Genomic DNA, 7,205 nt, shown 5'->3' with positions numbered 1-7,205 from the left:
TCATCACTGGTCATTAGAGAAATGCAAATCAAAACCACAATGAGATACCATCTCACACCAGTTAGAATGGGGAGCATTAAAAAGTCAGGAAACAACAGATGCTGGACAGGATGTGGAAAAACAGGAATGCTTGTACACTGTTGGTGGGAGTGTAAATTAGTTCAACCATTGTAGAAGACAGTGTGGTGATTCTTCAAAGGTTCTAGAATGAGAAATACCATTTGACCCAGTAATCCCTTTACTGGGTATATACCCTAAGGATTATAAATCATTCTACTATAAAGACACATGCACACATATGTTTATTGCAGTTCTGTTCACAATAGCAAGGACTTGCCACCGACCCAAATGCCCATCAATGATAGACTACTGGATAAAGAAAATGTGGCACATATACACCATGGAATACTATGCAGCCATAGAACAGGATGAGTTCATGTCCATTGTAGGGACATGGATGAAGCAGGAAACCATCATTCTCAGCAAACTAACACAAGAACAGAAAACCAAACACCGCATGTTCTCAGTCATAAGGGGGAGTTGAACAATGAGAACACATGGACACAGGGAGGGGAACATCACACACCGGGGCCTGTCAGAGGGTGGTGGGCTAGGGGAGGGATAGCATTAGGAGAAATACCTAATGTAGACGATGGGTTGATGGGTGCAGCAAACCACCATGGCACATGTGTACCTATGTAACAAACCTGCACATTTTGCATATGTACCCCAGAACTTTTAAGTATAATTAAAAAGCTAAAAAAAATCAGACTTCAATTCCTTTTGCTTCTGTAGTCCTCTATATATCACAAACACAAGACTTAACAAAGTGAAACAGGAAATTATGCTGTTAAACACAAAGTTCTACTTAGGAGTTTATTTCTGTACATTTGGACACATATGCACATTAGCAAATTATTAAGTACAGTTTTCCTTTTTGTTTCCCAGTAGCCAAAAAAAATCAAAATTAGGGTTTGAAATTCAATTCACATTTTGTAACAAAGACTCATCTCTTCTTCAAAACACACAGGTACAGGTTGAAAGGTAGCCCAAGGAGTAGAAACAACCTTACATTAATGAGGAGGGAGAAATTTAAAGATTAAAATATTTGCATTAAATTTGTAGAGACTGAGAGGACTTCTTTGACGTACAACTCTGGAGATTCAGAATTACTGCTATAATAAACAGGTACCAAAATGATATATGGAGGAAAGTGGAATTAAATATAATAATATAGAATTTAAGAAAGTATGGGCATGCATTAAAAGACTGAGAGACTTAACAGGAAAAAAGAACATTATCCAATATAGCTCCAGACACCTTAGGAAAAATTGAAAGGGGTGTGTTGTTTGAGGAAAAGCAAACAGAAAACTCAGAAGAACAGGGAATGGTTAATTAGGAAACATTTCAAGAGAATCATAGTGAGATCAGAGCAATAGACCCTTAACTGAAGCCCTGGAAAGGGTGAGGCTGCTGTTAGAATGAGGTTTTGATCAATGTAAGGAGAGTATTCTTAACAAAAAAATTCTGGGGTTTATCTAAGAATACTAAACAATTCAAGAATTTGAATTAAAAGGGTACCAGCCAATCTGGGGTTGAAACGGGAGGGCAAACAGGGTCTCACCAAAGCATTAAGCCGAATCAAGCTATACTGATTACTAAGCTACGATATCATCCTTGAAAATTATCACAATTTTATAGAGCATTTACACCATGCAGTACTTTCACACTTTAGAGAAACTTTTTATGACTTTGAAATACAATGTGACATAGTAAAAATGATTTTGGAGTTGTGGGCCAATGACATGGAATCCAGTTCTGGTTCTACCACCCATTGAGTTATATGATGTAAGGTGTGGGGGGACCCCAAAGTCTTCTAAACATTTGTTTCCTCCCATATAAACTGCAGTAGTGTTCCTGGCCTGGCCTAAACATATTCCATAACTGTCAGTGTCACAGATTGCAATTATTAAAGGACAGCTGGACATGGATGCTGAAGAGATAGCCTCTGACCTCAGAAGAGTACACGTGCGTCTTTTGGAGCCCAGGGGTTGAAATCTTCTTTGATACGAGGTGCAACTTAGAAGGGATGTACTCAATGTGGCAAGGAAAGGAAGAGTCAGTCACTTCAACTGAGGCCCTAGTGAGCACCAAGGCAACACTGAAATTATGCTCTGTTCTCTCTCTGACTCCTGGTACAGATGACTGTATAGCACAGAGAAAGGAGAGTGGTAGAGAAAGTGTCAGGCTACAAAGGGAAGTGTAAGTACTTATGGCAAGTATTACTATGTATTAATTCAAGCTGTCTGAAATTATGAGAACACCTTCAGGATATAACAAGGATACTGCATTAAGCAGTAAAGAATAGATCCAATAAACCCCAAATAGTTCTGGGGTATCCTACAGCAGAGACAGACTAAGAGGTGTGACTTGATTCTATCTAGGCTAGTGGAAGCTCTACATTCCACTACATAGGCCTAAGCGCAGAAAGATACTGGCCGCCCACTACCACAGCCGTCACTGCCTCTGTGAGCACATGGAGCTCAATTTTCTTGCAGTTTCAAAATGTATCCTTTGGACATCAGAGGTGATAGATTCAAAACAGAAGACCTGACTTTGGAAACTTTCAAATAAAAAATTAAGGTTAAAGTTCTTTTTGGGAATTTTAAAGTGTTATACTATGGACAATTACAAGATCAATGTCAAATAAAGTATAAAACCCATCATCCAAACTTAAATGACAAACTTCATCTCTTATCCATTTGAACAAAATCAGCTAACTACAATTAAGATTAATTTTGCATGCAAAAGATGGCAAAGAACATCACATAATTATTTTCAAGCCTTCAAACAAAATCTTAATGAATCAATTTAAAGACTGGCACCTCAGTTATAGGACTACAAGTTGGAGCCTGTTTTGTCACCAGGGACCTTCTAACACCCTTACTTTCTAGGGTCAGTAGTAACTTTTATTTAAGGTTCTTTCTGAGTTTACTACAGTTTATTTTATTTTATTTTATTTTATTTTGAGATGGAGTCTCATTCTGTCACCCAGGCTGGAGTGCAATGGTGCGATCTCAGCTCACTACAGACTCCGCCTCCCAGGTTCAAGAGATTCTCCTGCCTCAGCCTCCCAAGTACCTGTGATTACAGGCGCATGCCACAATGCCAGGCGAATTTTTGTATTTTTTTTAAGTAGAGACGGGGTGTCACCATGTTGGTCAGGCTGGTCTCAAACTCCCAACCTCAGGTGATCTGCCCGCCTCAGCCTCCCAAAGTGTTGGGATTACAGATGTGAGCCACTGCTCCTGGCCTACTACAGTTTTTATAAACAGAAAAACTCCTAGTCTAAATATTTCACGCTGAAAATAATGGCAACAGGGTCAGACTGACATATTAAAAGCTTATTTAAAAAGGAAGAGATCTGATAATCATATGTACTGAAAAGGTAAATTTTAAAAATCATCGTATCTAATTAGATCCAATTTCTTATTATTTGAGTGATAATCTGGAATGTTGAGAACTTAATTTGGATGAGGGCTGAATTATAACATCATCTATCTAATTTTAGTATTTGCTAGAATCTGTTTAATGTCTGAAATGAACTTTACCACAAATTATTCCTCTACTTCACTGACTTTTTCATTTATTGATACTATTCTGGTCTATACTGTAAAATTCCTCACATGAATCATAAAACCTATAGAAAATGTTTCTATGTTAGTTAAGGATTAATCTTAAAGTCCCTTTAATTTAAATATTTTTTATTTTTTATTAAAATGTTCTTAAATGTGTAAGTACACTAGCATTCTAGTGCTTACTTATGTTAGGCATTCAAATGCTTTATATACACTACTACAACGACAACGATTATTACAACAATGAAATAAAGTAGAATTATCATCTTTATTTTACAGATGAGAAAACTGAATCATAAAAAGGTCACATAACTTGCTGAGGGTTATATAGCTAGTGATCTGGAGCCAGTTTTTAGTTTACTAAATATCTTATATCAACTTATTTTTGTGTGTGTGATTAGTCTATCAAAAAATATAGACCACTTTGGATTCCTCTTAACCAGTGTTTTCTAGAGTGTTTCTTTTTTCTTTTTCTTTTCTTTTCTTTCTTTTTTTTTAATGGGGTCTTGCTCTGTCATGCAGGCAGGAGTTCAGTGGCACGATCTTGGTTTACTGAAACCTCTGCCTCCTGGGTTCAAGCCATTCTCCTGCCTCAGCCTACCCAGTTGCTGGGAATACAGGCATGCACCATCATGCCCAGCTACTTTTTGTATTTTTAGTAAAGACGGGGTTTCACCATATTGGCCAGGCTGGTCTCGAACTCCTGACCTTGTGATCCTCCTGCCTCAGCCTCCCAAAGTGCTGGGATTACAGGTGTGAGTCACCGTGCCTGGCCTCTAGACTGTTTCTTTACTTCATTTAAGTCTCAATAATCCAAACTAACCTACAGTAATAACTTTTAGCTTAAATTCATATATCTTTTAGTGCAACATGGATAGGACTTATCGAACTATATTATTTTGTTATTAAAATATGATCTCCTTTGCATAAAATTAGGATTTAGGAAAGGTACAATCAGTCACTGAAGTTATTTCCTTAACCCGAAGGATTAAAAGAAATTCATAAACTACTAATATCAGCTATCAGCTATTGTTGCTTATTCAAAAGCACTAAACCACAGCTCAAGATGTTGATCACAGATCTTACAGATGACAACGAATGTTAAGTTTTACGTGAACAGTGTAAGAATCTGTGGTCAAGATAAAAATCAGTTCTATAACATGGAAGGAAATTTTATATTCAGTGCATATACAACTGGTGTTTGAAAATTTTAATGTACTTGACATTTCAAATGAGGTAATTTCAAAGAGGAAAAAGAAAATGACTTGGTTGAGCAGAAAGGCCAAGCTGTGGATTAACGATGAAGGCTGATATGCATGTACTGACACGTTGGCAGGTTGGGGAAGACACCTACTCCTGTCTTGCGTCTGTTTATGGGCACTGAGAATGGGCTGTTTTGTGTAAATTTTAAGTGACTTCCATCTGCATCATAGGTAGAAAAAAAAATTGCCGCAAATTAACATATAAATCACAGTTCCAATCTAATGCATCAGTATTTTTCCATATTCAAATTCCACACATTTAATTTAAAAAAAAAAAAAACCTCAGAAATCAGCAAATTACCTCGAATGTAGCTCTGTGCTGCCATTATTATATTTGCTTCCTCTTTCCCAGACACCAAAGTCAGGCACACGGTAAACTCTTTCCACACAAAATACAAGGTTTTGAATAAAAGAGACCTAAAAGAAAAGAAATGAAACATAAGGACATACTCAATAACAGGACATAGGCTGGGTGCAGTGGCTCACGCCTGTAATCCCAGCACTTTGGGAGGCTGAGGCAGACGGATCACATGAGGTTGGGAGTTTGAGACCAGCATGACCAACATGCAGAAATCCATCTCTACTAAAAAATACAAAAATTAGGGGTCCATTCCAAGATGGCTAAATAGGAACAGCTCCAGTCTGCAGCTCCCAGTGTGATGAACGCAGAAGATGGGGCGATTTCTGCATTTCCAACTTAGGTACCTGGTTCATCTCACTGGGACTGGTTGGACAGTGGGTGCAGCCTATGGAGGGCCAGCTGAAGCAGGGTGGGGCATCGGCCAACCCGGGAAGCACAAGCAGTCAGGAGATTTCCCTCTCCTAGCCAAGGGAAGCCGTGACAGACTGTACAGGAAAACTGGGACACTACCACCTAAATACTGCGCTTTTCCAATGGTCTTAGCAAACGGCACACCAAGAGATAATATCCTGTGCCTGGCTCAGTGGGTCCCACGGCCACGGAGCCTTGCTCACTGCTAGCACAGCAGTCCGAGATCAAACTGCGAGGCGGCAAGCCCGACTGGGTAAGGGAGTCTGCCATTGCGGAGGCTTGAGTAGGTAAATAAAGCAGCCAGGAAGCTCCAGGTGGAGCCCACCACAGCTCAAGGAGGGCCCCTGCCTCTGTAGACTCCACCTCTGGGGGCATGGTGTAGCTGAACAAAAGGAAGCAGAAACTTCTTCAGACTTAAATGTCTCTGTCTGACAGCTCTGTAGAGAGCAGTGGTTCTCCCAGCACAGTGTTCGTGCTCTGAGAATGGACAGACTGCCTCCTCAAGTGGGTCTCTGACCCCCCGTAGCCTAACTTGGAGACACCGCCCAGTATGGGCCGACTGACACCTCATACAGCCGGGTGCCCCTGTGACAGGAAGCTTCCAAAGGAAGGATCAGGCGCAATATTTGCTGTTCTGCAATATTTGCTGTTCTGAAGCCTCCACTGGTGATAACAAAGGAAACAGGGTCTGGAATGGACCTCCAGCAAACTCCAACAGACCTGCAGCTGAAAGACCTGACTGACAGAAGGAAAACTAACAAACAGAAATGAATAGCATCAACATCAATGAAAAGGACATCCAATCCAAAACCCCATCTGTAGGTCACCATCATCAAAGACCAAAGGTAGATAAAACCACAAAGATGGGGAGAAACCAGAGCAGAAAAGCTGAAAATTCTAAAAACCAGAGTGCCTCTTCTCCCCAAAAGGATCGCAGCTCCTCACCAGCATGGAACAAAGCTGGATGGAGAATGACTTTGATGATTTGACAGAAGTAGGCTTCAGAAAGTTGGTATAACAAACTTCTCCAAGCTAAAGGAGGATGTTTGAACCCATTGCAAGGAAGCTAAAAAGATTAGATGAATGGCTCACTAGAATAAACAGTGTAGAGAAGACCTTAAATGACCTGATGGAGCTGAAAACCATGGAACAAGAACTACATGACACATGCACAAGCTTCAGTAGCCAATTCAATCAAGTGGAAGAAAGGGCATAAGTGACTGAAGATCAAATGAATGAAATGAAGTGAGAAGGGAAGTTTAGAGAAAAAAGAGTAAAAAGAAATGAACAAAGCCTCCAAGAAATATGGAAGTATGTGAAAAGACCAAATCTACGTTTGATTGGTCTATCTGAAAATGATGTGGAGAATGGAACCAAGTGGAAAACACTCTTCAGGAATTTATCCAGAAGCCCCAACCTAGCAAGGCAGGCCAACATTCAAATTCAGGAAATACAGAGAACACCACAAAGATCCTCCTTGAGAAGAGAAATCCTTCCTTATTCCTTATATAAAAATTAATTCAAGATGGATTA

This window comes from Rhinopithecus bieti, unplaced genomic scaffold (genome assembly GCF_001698545.2).
Source record: "Rhinopithecus bieti isolate Rb0 unplaced genomic scaffold, ASM169854v2 scaffold_618, whole genome shotgun sequence".
Taxonomy (NCBI): domain Eukaryota; kingdom Metazoa; phylum Chordata; class Mammalia; order Primates; family Cercopithecidae; genus Rhinopithecus; species Rhinopithecus bieti.
This window is presented reverse-complemented; position numbering follows the sequence as displayed.